Below are 15227 nucleotides of genomic sequence, written 5' to 3' on the forward strand. Positions count from 1 at the left end.
TGAGGTGACTACAAATTTAAAATGATGCATGAGGCTCACATTATATTTCCAATTGATAGCACTATTCTGTGACAACATCCTTATGATTGTAATCAATAAGAGATTTAGAATCTAGTTAGGTAAAATATATGCAAATGATGAGGTGGATAGAGTAAGTGGGTAAAACAACATATGTGGTCAATGAATTGCAAACTGTTTTCGTGATCAATATTAACATTAATAACCTGACCAGGTAACAGTTGTAGTTTACACATTCAGTAAGTATCTGTCATGTGTATCTGTATGTATCAGCTTATATCTAGTTTTTAGCCAGGGGACATTACAAGGATTAGTAGGGTTTGCACATGATCGGATTATAGATTTATTTCTTGAACAAACTCAGGGGGCCGTCACTTTAAAGGTCACACTCTGCCCTCAAGTATCTTAGAATCAACCACGTAACTGTGTACATGTCTTGCACGCACTGTGTGAGGTTTAAGATTTCTACGGCCTTTTGAATACATCTTTAGATGTTCTAAGCCCTATCATTTTCATGCATTAACAAAAATCCATTTTGTTCAAATCTGTTTTGTTTTTTTAACTTCTCTAAAACATATAAAATAGTTTGCTTATTTCCTAAACTTTTTCTCCTAAAAAGCCATATTAACTACTTAAAGTCCTATAGTAATTTTAATATTTAAATTGTAAAATGTAATTTATGATATAGTAACATTTATATTCTTTGACAACTCTAAGTGTCGGGCTGTTCCTGATGTAACATTTATAAAGGAAGGAGAAGGGAATTACGCACTAACTGCTTATTATGTTTATTTGGTTTTCCCATGCTCAGAATCATTCTTCAATACCACACTTATACCCCCTGCCTGCCCCATCTTAAAAAAAAAAAAAAAAAAAAAAAAAGCCTAGGAAATTTACCTAAGACATTGAAAGTCACATAACAAGTAAGAAACTGAACTTTGATTCAAAGCCAATGTTTCTCTTTTCACTGAATTATATTCACATTAGTGTTTTTGAATCAATGTAGGTATAAATGTAGAAAACTAAGGTAGAATTACACCATCGAGTGAATTGTCATATTCCCAAGCCTGGTGAGTTTAGCAATATTGGTTCTACAAATTCATCCTGATGATTCATCCCAACTTATTTTATTTTTATGCTAAATTTTGTTTTAAAATTATTTCCTTGACTTTTACCCCACTTAAAATATGGAGATAATCAAGAGAAGTTGGAAACAAGCACTTTAAAAGAGTTTAGGTTCATCTGGAATTTAACTGACACCAAATTTACGGTATAGGTTTAAATAGTATTTCACAACAACATTACGCTGTGATTTGGAAAGATAAAAATCAAAGTAACAGATAAAATGAACTTAAGATATCCAAATTCAACGTTATGGCAATTTGGTTAAATTTTGAGAATCAAAACTCTTTCTCAAACTGGGTAAAAAGGAAAAAACATTTTTAAGTCTTGAATTCGCCTTTAATTTCATTTATCAGAGTCTTATCACATATACAACATTCTCGAAGACTGACCTCTAAAATAGCACTGAAAATATTTGCAGATCAAAATTTATTTAAGAAAAATAAGAAATAAAATGTCTGTTTTAGTAACGTGAATCCATTAAACTCTACTGAGTTTTATTTAGCAAACTTTATTATTGGAAAATCCACTCTGGTTAATTGTAGGATGTTTCTTAGATGAATACTAGTAAAGTAACAATTAAAAAACACATATGGAATTTTGGAAAGAAAATTTACTCAAAGCAGGCACTGAAACTAATTATGATGTCTTCCCTGGCTTAGTTTATTTAGATTCATTTAACCATGTATTACTTTGGTGTTGCCTTAATGCTTACTTGTTCATCAAGGTTGACATTAAAGAAAATTGCTTAGTTGAGCAAAGTCGTGTGCAGATATATAATGGATAGTCAAAATGTACAATGGTGCTGTAAAGAAATTACTTTTAAGGCACATTGCATACCATAGTTACTGAATATTTAAATGCGAGGGATATAAACTGAGGAAGTCTTCACTTAGTAAACCATCATAAAATTTTCTAAAATAAAGGTCAGAGGCTTAAATTCTACAGAAAAGGAAATAATGCAATGACAACATCTCACAAGAAAAAGGTAAAAACAGACAAAATTCTCCTCTTCACGTAGCTCAAAACTGTCCATCATCAGGGCTCCTGGGTGGCTCAGTTGGTTAGACATCTGACTTCAGCTCAAGTCATGATCTCACTGCTTGTGAGTTCTAGCCCCACCTCAGGCTCTGTGTGACAGCTCAGAGCCTGGAGCCTGCTTCAGATTCTGTGTCTCCCTCTCTCTGCCCCTTCCCTGCTCGTGTTCTGTCTCTTTGTCTCTCTCTCTCTCTCTCTCTCTCTCTCAAATATAAAAAATAAAACTTAAAAAAAAACCCTGTCCATTGTCATTGCTTGGTACTAATTTCAGAATCAGTAAAAATAACATCAGCCATTGTTTCCTTATAGTACACTACAGATTTTACATGCTAAATTGTAATAATGTTTAGTGCTGTTGTTTTCCATTGGAGGAACCATACTGAACTTGGTTACATCATAAATTTAGGTACATATCACAAAGCACTTTTGGTGATCCCTATATGGGACCCTGTGGAGTGGCAGGAAGCACATTGGATGTGATTATTCAGCTTGAGATTAGTCCTTTCTCTTTGAGCCCTGCAACTGCATGACCTTGAATGAGCCATGTAACTCTTTTTCCATTTCAATTTTCTTTTCTGAAAACTTGAGGAGGAACGACAAGGTTACCTCTAAGATTTCTTCCAATTCTGTGCCTAGAAGCCTACATGGTTATAGTCAAAGAGACCTGGATTTAATTACTAATTCTGTCACTTATCAGTTATGAATACAGGCAAATTTATGTAATGTCTCTAAGGCTCATTACTAACTGCAGGTACTTATAATGTGTACCTGATAGGCTTGCTGATGGAATTAAATGAGATATGTAAAGTCTTATATTGCAAACGCTTGTCAGTCTTACCTCTTTTTTTAATGTTTATTTATTTTGAGAGAGAAGGACAGAGAAAGAGAGCATGAGCAAGAGGGTGGGCGCAGAAAGAGAAGGAGAGAGAATCCCAAGCAGGCTCTGTGCCAGCTCGGGGCTCAGTCTCACCAACCGGGAGATCATGACCTGAGCCAAAACCAAGAGTCAGATGTGACCTACTGAGCCACCCAGGCACCCCTTCGGTCTTACCTTTTATCATAGATTTTAAAAATCTATTTACTTACAAAATTATTGACATTCTGTAGGAACCTGGAAGTACTCAGTTTTCAGTCAGGGCTGCGACTGAGCGTAAATGGGAGGAAGAAAGTAAAAGAACAATGCATTCTCAGGAATGGCAAATACCGTAAAACCTTGGATTGCGAGTGACTTAAATTTATGAGTGTTCAACAAGACGAGCATACATTTCTAATTTTAACTTGATAAACGAGTGATGTCTTGAAATATGAGTAATACATTACACCAAATATCTCACGATCACAACGGAGCCAATGGTTCTTGAAATTCGCTTCGATATACGAGTGCTTTGAGTTCACAGCATGTTTCTGGAACAAATGATGCTCGCAAACCAAGATTTTATTGTACTTTCATTTCCTTGATTTTCGCACAGAATGCTGTATAATATCTTGTAAATACGTCAGATGATGTATGCAGTGACATTAAGTCATCATTTCTTCAGCAGAAAAGAATTGAAATAATATCTTTTTAGAGCTGCTTTTCACAATGGTTTTTGAAACAAGAGGCACCTATCATTCTTCTTTTCCAATGTGTAGATTATACCGATAGCAATCTTATTTTTATCAAAGCAAGACTGATTTAATTTAGTATGATGTTGCTGAAAATACTTGCAACTTTTCACAAGGGGGCGGTCCGAGATGGAGCGAGTGGGGTCGTGTGTACAGGCATCTGTGCTTAAGTAAGCACAGGTGGGTTTATGGTGCCTAAAACTCAGCTGCAGTATCTGTAATACGGAAGTGGTGGGTTTGCCCTCATACAAAATGAAAAACGTGTATATTTAAATCTGTCAAAACTGTCATTTAACCTTGCATAGACAAAATGTTTTTCTTATTTCCACCTAATGGATCGAGCCTATTGAAGACACAGGACTATCTTATTTTCTTGTATAAATGTAGCATTTTAAAATTTGTGTTATTTTAAATGTATTATTATTTATTTTTGAGAGTGAGAGAGAGCACAAGGAGAGGAGGGGCAGAGAGAGAGGGAGACACAGAATGTGAAGCAGGCTTCAGGCTCTGAGCTGTCAGCACAGAGCCCAACAAGACTCTCAGACTCATGAACTGGGAGATCATGACCTGAGCTGATGTTGGCCACTCAACCGACTGAGCCACCCAGGTGCCCCTAAAATTCATTTTATTTTTTTTTAATTCATGTATAATTAACATACAGTTTTCTTAGTTTCAGGTACAATATAATGATTCAATAATTTTCAATGCTGAACACAATAAGTGGACTCATCATAATTTCCTTCACCTTTGTCACCCACCCACCTTCCCTCTGATAACCACCAGTTTGTTTTCTATATTTAAGAGTCTGGGTTGTTTTTGTTTGTTTGTTTTTCTCTTTTATTGTTTATTTTTTCTTTGTTCATTTGTTTTGTTAAATTCCACATATGAGTGAAGCTGTAAGGTATTTGTCTTTCTCTGACTGACCTTTTTTATTTAGCATAATATTCTCTAAATCCATTCGTGGTGTTGCAAATGGCAAGATATCATTCATTTTTTTATGGCTGAGTTATATTCCACCGTATACATCTACCACATCTTTATCCATTCATCCATCAGTGGACACTTGGGTTGCTTCCATATCATGACTATTGTAAATAATGCTGCAATAAACATAAGGGTGCATATATCTTTTCAAATTAGTGTTTTCATTTTCTTTAGGTAAATTCCCAAGAGTAGAATTACTAGATCATATGGTGTTTCTATTTTTAATTTTTTGACAAACCTCCATACTGTTTTCCACAGCAACTACACCAGCTTGCATTTGTATCACTGGTGCACCAGGGTTTAATTTTCCACATCCTTGCAAATACTTGTTATTTCTTATGTAGTTGGTTTTACCCATTCTGACAGGTGTGAAGCAATATCTCATTGTGATTTCGATTTGTATTTCCCTGATGATTAGTGATGCAGAGTATCCTTTCATGTGTCTGTTGGCCATCTGGATGTCTTCTTTAAAAAAAAGAAGTCTATTTATGTCTTCTGCCCATTTTAATTGGATTTTTATTTGCTATTGGTTTGTATAAATTCTTTATATATTTTATATATAACCCTTTATTGGATACATCATTTGCAAAGCTTTTTATTCTTGTGTTGTCCCAATACTTTAATTTTGCTTTTGTTTTCCTTGTCTTAGGAGACATATCTAGAAAAATGTTTCTATGTCTGATGTCAAAAAGCTTATTGCCCATCTTTTCTTCTGGGGATTTTATGATTTCAGGTCTCTTTTAAAGTTAGGTCTTTAATTCATTTTGAGTTTATTTTGTGTATGGTGTAAGAGAGGGGTCTAATTTCATTCTTTTGCATATAGCTGTCCAGTTTTCCCAGTACTATATGTTGAAGGTATTTTCTTTTCCCCATTGTATATTTTTGTCTCTTTGTCATAGATAAATTTACCATGGACTAGTGGGTCAATTTCTGGGCTCTGTATTCTCTTCCATTGATCTATGTATCTATTTTGGGGTTGGTATCACACTGTTTAGATTACTACAGCTTTCGACTATGGGATTGTGATAACTTCAGACTTGTTTTTCTTTTTCAAATTTTTTTGGCTATTCAGGGTCTTTTGTAGTTCTATACAAATTTTAGGATTGTTTGTTCCAGCTCTGTGAAAAATGCTGTTGGTATTTTGATAGGGATTGCATTAATTCTGTAGATTGCTTTGGGTAATATAGACATATTAGCAATATTTGTTCTCCCAATCCATGAACATGGTATATCTTTCCATTTGTTTGTGTCCTCTTCAACATCTTCATTCTAAATTCTTACCTTGAGTTTCAACAGTTTTTTATGTTTAGGTCAACTTATCCCCAAATTTTCAAAGGTGGATTTATTTTTCTATTAAGTCTGGTATTTAATTACTTTTTTGTGTATTTTTTTATTTTTTTTTAATTTATTTATTATTGAGAGACAGAGAGACACAGGTCATGAACAGGTGAGGGGCCGAGAAATGGAGAGACACAGAATCTGTAGCAGGCTCCAGGCTCTGAGCTGTCAGCACAGAGCCCGATGCGTGGCTCAAACTCACAAACCGTGAGATCATGACCTGAGCCAAAGTTGGACACTTAACCGACTGAGCCACCCAGGCGTCCCTATTTGTGTATTTTTTGACGAGTTCTTTCTAAATTTAATACTTTCTAAAAATCAAAATATTTCCTGTTAATTGTGGTGAAATTTGATTTTAGAACACCAATTATACAAATTTGTGCATATTCTTAAATCTTAGTTTAAGTAAGTAATAAGCTTCAATGTTTAAAATTAGAATTGCTAAATTTATTTATTTTTTATTAAATATAACTTATTCTCATATTAGTTTCCATACAACACCCAGTGCTCATCCCAACAAGTGCCCTCCTCAATGCCCATCACCCACTTTCCCCTCTCCCCCACCCCCATCAACCCTCAGTTTGTTCTCAGTATTCAAGAATCTCTTATGGTTTGCCTCCCTCCCTCTATTTTATTTTTTTTCTCTACCCCTCCCCCATGGTCTTCTCTTAAGTTTTTCAGGATCCACATCTGAGTGAAACATATGGTATCTGCCTTTCTCTGCCTGGCGTATTTCACTTAGCATAATACCCTCCAGTTCCATCCAAATTGCTGCAAATGACCAGATTTCATTCTTTCTCATTGCCACGTAGTATTCCAATGTATATATAAACCACATCTTCTTTATCCATTCCTCAGTTGATGGACATTTAGGCTCTTTCCATAATTTGGCTATTGTTGAGAGTGCTGCTATGAACATTGGGGTGCAACTGTCCCTATGCATCAGTACTCCTGTGTCCCTTGGGTAAATTCCTAGCAGTGCTATATTGCTGGGTCATAGGGTAGATCTATTTTTAATTTTTTGAGGAACCTCCACACTGCTTTCCAGAGTGACTGCACTGTTTGCGTTCCCATCAAGAGTGCAAGAGGGTTCCTGTTTCTCCACAACCTCGCCAGCATGTATAGTCTCCTGATTTGTTCATTTTAGCTACTCTGACTGGCGTGAGGTGATATCTGAGTGTGGTTTTGATTTGTATTTCCCTTTGAGGAGCAATGTTGAGCATCTTTTCATGTGCCTGTTGGCCATCTGGATGTCTTCTTTAGAGAAGTGTCTATTCATGTTTTCTGCCCATTATTTGTTTTTCGGGTGTGGAGTTTGGTGAGTTCTTTATAGATTTTGGATACTAGCCTTTTATCTGACATGTCATTTGCAAATATCTTTTCCCATTCCGTTGGTTGACTTTTATTTTTGTTGATTGTTTCCTTTGCAGTACAGAAGCTTTTTTATCTTCATGAGGTCCCAATAGTTCATTTTGCTTTTAATTCCCTTGCCTTTGGAGATATGTCAAGTAAGAAATTGCTGTGGCTGAGGTCAGAGAGGTTTTTTCTTGCTTTCTCTTCTAGGGTTTTAATGGTTTCCTGTCTCACATTCAGGTCCTTCATTTTGAGTTTATCTTTGTGTATGGTGTAAGAAAGTGGTCGAGTTTCATTCTTCTGCATGTTGCTGTCCAGTTCTCCCAAGCACCATTTGTTACAGAGACTGTCTTTTTTCCATTGGATACTCTTTCCTGCTTCATCAAAGATTAGTTGGCCATACTTTTGTGGGTCTAATTCTGGGGTTTCTGTTCTATTCCATTGGTCTATGTGTCTGTTTTTGTGTCAGTATCATACTGTTTTGATGATTACAACTTTGTAGTAGAGGCTAAAATCTGGCATTGTGTTGCCCCCCATTTTGGTTTTCTTCTTTAATATTACTTTGGCTATTCAGGGTCTTTTGTGGTTCCATACAAATTTTTGGATTGCTTGTTCTAAATCAAGTGGGATTCATTCCTGGGCTGTAGAATTGGTAAATTTAATTAAAATAGCTACTGATAGGGGTGCCTGGGTGGTTCAGTCGGTGAAGCCTCCAACTTCAACTTTGGCTCAGGTCATGATCTCATGGTTTGTGAGTTCGAGCCCCCCATCAGGCTCTGTGCTGTCAATTCAGAGCCTGGAGTCTGCTTCGGATCCTGTGTCTCCTCTCTCTCTCTGCCCCTCCCTCACTCAATGCTCTGTTTCCCTCTATCTCTCAAAAATGAATAAACATTAAAAAAATTAAAATAGCTACTATTATAGAGTTAGTGGACATTAATTTAGCTTTTAAAATCTTTCAAGCACAAATTAAATATATACTAAATGCTATTCCAATGATTAAAGCACTTTGGTGCTACACATCAATAAATAGGTGTATGACATCCTAATTTCTATGATTGTGTTCTCTTTGGCTCTGAGGTTAGAACAGTGAGGGCTGGAGAAGTCAGGCTCTGAAAGTAGACAGCCCCTCGCTGGATTTCTGAGCCCACTGTTTATGGTATCTTGGGTAAGTTCCAAGGCTCCCTGAACATCAGTTTTTCCTTCTGTAAAATAAAGATGATGGTTTACTCACATGGTTTTGATGAGGGCTGAATGGGATCATCTACTTAAAGCTTGAAGAACAGTGGCTGTTGGGTGATAAAGACTCATTACTGCTACTAGTGTTCATCTATGTCTATGACCCCTAACAACACCACCATAATCATCCTCTCTAAGCCAGAAAAAACAAGAAGAGAGAGGTAAAGAGACTTCAGTTACACCTAGGATAGGACTACTATTAGAGAACTGTTGTCGCCCTTTGAATTAGAATCAGCTGCATCTTTTACCCTGGAGCTTGACAAAAGTGTGCCTCAGTGGTTGAGTGTTTCCTATCTTACTGCACAGCTGGTGTCAGGGGATGAGCCCCTCTATCCTCATACCAGCTCTCTGATAGAGCCTGAATACAAACTCACATATACAACTGAAGGCATAAAGGGCTGGCCTCGGTGTGGGGTGAACTGAACTCAGCAAATCAAAAATTCCAGACTTGGGAAATATTTAACGAGAAAAGATGGTGGCCATAGGGAGAATGCTAGGACCACAGAGTCTGAAAATGGCTCTGAATCCAACATAAAAGGAGTTTGGGGGTTTTTGTTTGGTTTGGTCTTCCATGGTGTGGGGGCATAAGCAGGGCTAGCTGGAACTTTGAGGGGAGATTAAGTAAGCCATCAAGGCAAGTAGACATCTTGACAGCAGTGGCTTTCCAGAGCATGGTTCTCAGTGGATGTGGTCAGTTGGTCTCACAAAGAATTGTTAGGTGGGTGTGTACTCCACTCCCTCATGCTTGCTTAATCTTAAGGGCCAGCCAAGGTCAGGAGTGAAGGGAAACCTGACTGAGATTTGGTAAGACAAGTTGGGGGGTTCAGTCTGTGCAGCTGTAAATACTTGGTTGAGAGGGTCAGCCCCAATCCTGACTCTGGGGTGCAGGAGGGAAGGAGAGGGACTGTAGGTAGCTAGGCTTCTTTGAGAAGTCCTGAGCCTTCTCTTTCCCCCACCTCCACTTCTACAATAACACAAAAAGCAAGACAATATCTACCTCTGGGTAGAAACTATCCCTGGGGCTATGGTTGCCTCCAGGAAATATTTTCCTTCAACCTTTGAGCAGGGCTCGGCAGTCTCTGTGAAAGTCTCCGTCCACATTCTCTGACTCTGCCCACCGTTATGATCCCAGCTGTTGTAGTAGGAGAGAGGCACAGGGCGTCAACGTGCCACGTTTCTATGTTCCACTTAAACGTTATACATGGACTCTGACATTTTAATTTCATATATTCACTTGTCACAAAATATTATTCAACTTTTGATATAAAAATGGGAAAACCGGTCTTATACAAAACCAGGCAGTGGGACTGGACCACTGGCATAGTTTGTTGACCTCCATTCCCCATCTAGAGGTTCCTTGCATGCAGAAAGTGCCCCTTGATGTCTGGACCACTTCCTCCTAGTTAATATTGTCTCCAATACACCCATAAGAGGCCAAGCGGTTGCAAGTTTCTCTTTTAGGTAAAATACCATAATCCTCAAAAAGTCTTGTGAGTAAGAACTATCAACTCCATTTTATAAATGAGGGGATTGAAGCTCAGATAAAAACTGATGTTCGTATAAATACAGATGCAAAAGAAGTCTATATACACCTGCACATAACAGATATTTACTAAGTGTATACAATTGTTTTATCTTCAAGTTACTAATTTTAATGTTTCCCATTAAAGCCAAGTTTTCAAGTCCATCACTTCACATAGCTTTATATTCACTGTCTTTATTTATGTGCATATACTTTGCTAACTGGATTCCAAATCTTCTGTTAATTATACTCTCATCATCAGGGATGATGTCACAGAGCAGCGCTGTCTTTGGAAATATAATGTGAGCCCCATACAGTATTTCAAATTTGTAGTCACCTCATTGAAAAGCAAATGCAAAAGAAAAAGTTAATTTTAAGGCTATATTTTAATTAACCCAATGTATCCCAGATATTACCATGGCTACACTCAGAGTCTGGCTCCTCGGAACCATAGCTTGGCCTCCTCCCAATGTTGCACAATGTCTCCACTTCCTGTTCAAACCCTGAAGCGGTCATCTGGTCCCACAGTGAAATACACAAAGATGTATGGCAGTTGCCCTTACGTGCACAGTACACAATGAATCTGAGATCACATACAGGTATTTATTTAGTACCAGACTCCATTATATTCCCCATCGCTTCTAACACATGTCACTAAGAGAATGTTTTAGGATGCACTGAGGAAAGTAATTCCTTAACTTTGAAATCAATGTCAAATGGCAGGGACTTCATTTCATTTACATATGGAGAAGATAGAGAATTTGACCGAGATTAAAAAGAAGAAGAAAAGAAAAACCAATTTTGAACACCCCAAGTAAAATGGAGATTCGTTTGCTAGATCGCACACCCGTTAAGGACGATTTATCAGTCACTCGCTTTGTTGCTCCTCAGGACTTTTTGATGGTGCTTAAATGTAGGAAAAAAAAGCTCTATAAAAGAGTGAGTGTAAGTATTATTGGGTCTTCTCTTTCCCAAAGTCAGTGCAGAGAATTGTTGAGTGATTTTATGTACTTAATCATTTTTCCTTTGCTTTCATTCAACTTTTATGGTAACTCAAGAGAGCAGCCTTTGCAAAGCCATTTGGGGACCTCACTGGAAAGCAGAGTGCATTTTCAACACCCCCCAACTTTTTAGTCATAACCAAAATGCTAGTAAAAACAAAGATTTTGTTGCCATTTCAATCACAGTGCTCCCAGGACAGATATAAAACATGACCTCCTTTTCCCCTCCTCAGTGACGTGCCTCTGGGTGTTCAAGCTACAGAGTCTCAATATCAGGGTCAGGTGATCATCACGCTCTGATAAATTTGAGCCAGGCCGATTCCAATTCCATTGTTGCAGGAATCTCTGGAGCTCGTCCGAGTAACTGGGCCACTGGGTTCCTGACTTCATTAGGCCTCTGTGATAAATATCAGTGCACTGTGGCGGCTCAGTGAAAAGAATGTGCCATTTCACAGCATCTTGAGTGTGCATTCCTCAGCACCCCATTTCCAGGGTTACTGGGGACCCAGAGTGTGACAGAATGGCCCTTTTCTTTCTTTTTTGCCCCGTTTGAGAAGATTCCATTTTATTTGTGGCCTTGTATTTTACCATATCGTAGCTCTTAATACACAACTTAGTATAAAGATCTGGGAGATTGTTGGCAGAACTGAAGCAAAAAATGTTTCTGTTGTGACTTGATAAAGTAGCAATCTCTTGATTAAGAGATTAGCTTAAAACTCCTCGTGCCATTGAGAACACATATTATTAAATTATCTGGCCAAGAGTGCCCAAAAGTCAAATCTTGTCTTTATCTGCAAGATGCCTGATATTAAAAAGATAGAAACATTCATTGTAAGAAAATAGCTTAAGATTTAATTTTTTTAACCGTTTAACTTTTGCATTCAAGACCAGTATTTTCAGGGGCGCCTGGGTGGCGCAGTCGGTTAAGCGTCCGACTTCAGCCAGGTCACGATCTCGCGGTCCGTGAGTTCGAGCCCCGCGTCAGGCTCTGGGCTGATGGCTCGGAGCCTGGAGCCTGTTTCCGATTCTGTGTCTCCCTCTCTCTCTGCCCCTCCCCCGTTCATGCTCTGTCTCTCTCTGTCCCAAAAATAAATTAAAAAAAACGTTAAAAAAAAAAATTAAAAAAAAAAAAAAAAGACCAGTATTTTCATCCTATTAACTAGAAGAAAATAGTTATGAATCATATTTTCATTTCCTAAGTTTCCGGCCAGAGAGGCAAGTTCTAATTAAAAATGAAACAATCCTCCAGAGCAGAGGAGTAGAGGCCGTGTGGCCGTTTAACCCTGTAGGCTCAGGAGTCCTACAGGCTGGGTGCCCATGCACAACCCAGTTATGGGTCTGGTGCTCATATCAGTGACTCAGGCTCTCCCCGACTCTGCCCTGTGGCCCCTTCTCATCCTTTGCTTGGCCCAGGCATCTGGCTCCATTACAAACTTCAAAAAAGGTAACATTGGGCAAATTGTTTAAATAGCGTGTGCCTCTGTGACTTCCTCACGTAACGTGTCACATGGGGACAGGAGTACCTTAACTCACACAGCTGTCACAAGGATTGAATAAGCCAGTGCATGGAAACATGTAAGAGTGAGTGGGGTAAGCAAACACCACACGAGCCTTGGGCTTCTTACCACAGTTCTGTTTCTAGAATAGCATTGGGACAGTTCACTTAATTCCCAAAAGCTGATATTATCTTAAATAAATGTAGATGTTAGAAAAATACATCACTTCAACAAATGTTTACTGAATATGCTCTCTGTGACCAGTTAGCATCAGAAACTTTTCAGTGATCTAGACTCGCATCTCTCTGCCTCCCTTGCAATCTTCCTTTTTATTTTCTCTTTGAAAACTGTGTCGATGTCTTACACGTCTATTATTCTTAGGGTTATATAAGGTAGCTCTCCACGCATTCTCTCTTTTTTCCTTGACAAAAGGGGAACCTGCAGGTTATCAATTATTAAGTGACAGACACAATTATAAGTTTTTTTGACTTAGACCCTGTGTAGCCTCACACCGTCACATGAGACAAAGACATTTCCTTCCCGGCACAGCAGACAGCTTTAGATGTTTTTGTATTTTCTCTTCCTCTCCTTCACTACAGGTGTCCTTGTCTGCACAGGTTTTTTGAACTTCTGGTAAGCCATTTTCCCTCCGTAGATCCCCTTTACTTTAAGCTCTTTGAGGCAATAAACTGGTATCTGCTAAATACATCTGTCTAAATTTATACAATGGCTTTTTTTTTTAAATGTCACGAAGTGTAGACCACACTGTAATCTGTCCTTTCCAGTTAAATATGAAGCTGCAAGTAGGAGCGGGTTGCTCCTTTGAAGAGCACTATTGTTTTTCAGAGTCCTTTATAATTTAATATCTCATTGTGTGCTCATACTGATCTTGATGTCATTGCCCCTGAAGAGATCTAAGGCCTGAGATGACAGATCCCACATCACTCGCCCTCAGCGGTACCGAACGGGGAAACCAGACTCCTGAGTCTCTGCTTTATTTCAAGTGTTTCTCCCAATTTATTTATTACCTGCTCGGCGATAAAAGAATACTATATAAAGCTGAAAGATGCTGGAGAGTCAGGACGGAAAGCTATCATCGAATTCTGCCTTCTCGGTAATTTGCTGTCAAATGATGCACAGAGCCCTCGGAAAGCACGATCAACGGCGTCCCCTTTGCCAGGGAGCTGATGGCATCCGAGATGTCAGTGTGCTACTGGGAGGCAGGAAATCTACACAGCTGTGCTGCACGACCCGCATGTGACACGCAGTCATCTCTAGCATCAGAGGGAAACACACAAACTCGGGAGGGGTTTCCCCAGACAGAGATTTCAGGAGTAGAGGGTCGGCCCTCTGACACTCCGCTTGGTGCCTCGTTCCTTCTCTCTGTGAGTCTGCCGGGTCGCTGGGAACTGGCATTCCGGACATGGCTCCACGACGCGGTCAAGGATACCGCCTGCCTGGCAAGGTGAAGAGAGGAGACAGAGCACGGGCATCGTGGCAGGTGCTTGGTGCAGGGAGGCGGTGTCGCACTGCCTCCATCCCTCAGGGGCACCTGCTCAGGCACTTGGTACCTCACCGGTTTGAGCCAAACCGAGGGAGGCCAGGAGGCAGAGCGGCAGAAGTAGAACCACTGGGCTGCCTTGCAGGCACCAGTCACAGATGAAAGGCTGGATGCGTTCAGGGGACCTACGGCCATGCAGTAGCACTGGACTTGGACTTCCTGAACCAAGAGAGGGTTTGGAGGAATGAGCCGTGCGGGGGGAGGGCAGCCTGCGGATCCCCTGCAGACCCACTCACAGGCATGAATATGCATGAGGAAGGGGGCCCTGGAAACGCCTAGCTGCCCTCAGCGGATGCGCTGAGTTAGTGGAGAGAACAGGCACCCTTTTGTGTATTCTCCTTACCGTGGTTATCCGTGCCGATATTCAATATAATGTCATCCTTCTTTAGGATTGTTTCCTAATTATAAACCGGGAAGGGAAGCACACCCCCTACAAAAAATTACAGTGGCATGTTGGTAAGTCACCTTACAATCATAACAGGTGTTGTGTATTGGCTGGAATCATGTTCATTTGCTTTATCGTATCATGAAAAAAGAAATATCCTCCGAGATTCTAATAGGATAGAAATGAACTTGGAGAGGATGATCTGAAGTTTAATTTGATGCTAATTTCTCTCTGTACACACACATACATTTACACCTATATACACACATAAGCATACACACACACACACACACACACAGGCACACACATATACATAAACAAATGTGCACACACATATATAAACATACACACATACATACACACCTGCACACCTATACAGGAACACAAACACATATACACATGCACACACACATATGCACACATACACATACAAACATACAGACATTCGTATATACACATAAACATATAAACACACACATATATATACCCCTACACATATACAAGAACGTACATGTACATACACGTTTACACACATAAACATACATACACACACAGACATATACACACA

Source organism: Panthera uncia, chromosome B1 (assembly GCF_023721935.1).
Source record: "Panthera uncia isolate 11264 chromosome B1, Puncia_PCG_1.0, whole genome shotgun sequence".
NCBI lineage: Eukaryota > Metazoa > Chordata > Mammalia > Carnivora > Felidae > Panthera > Panthera uncia.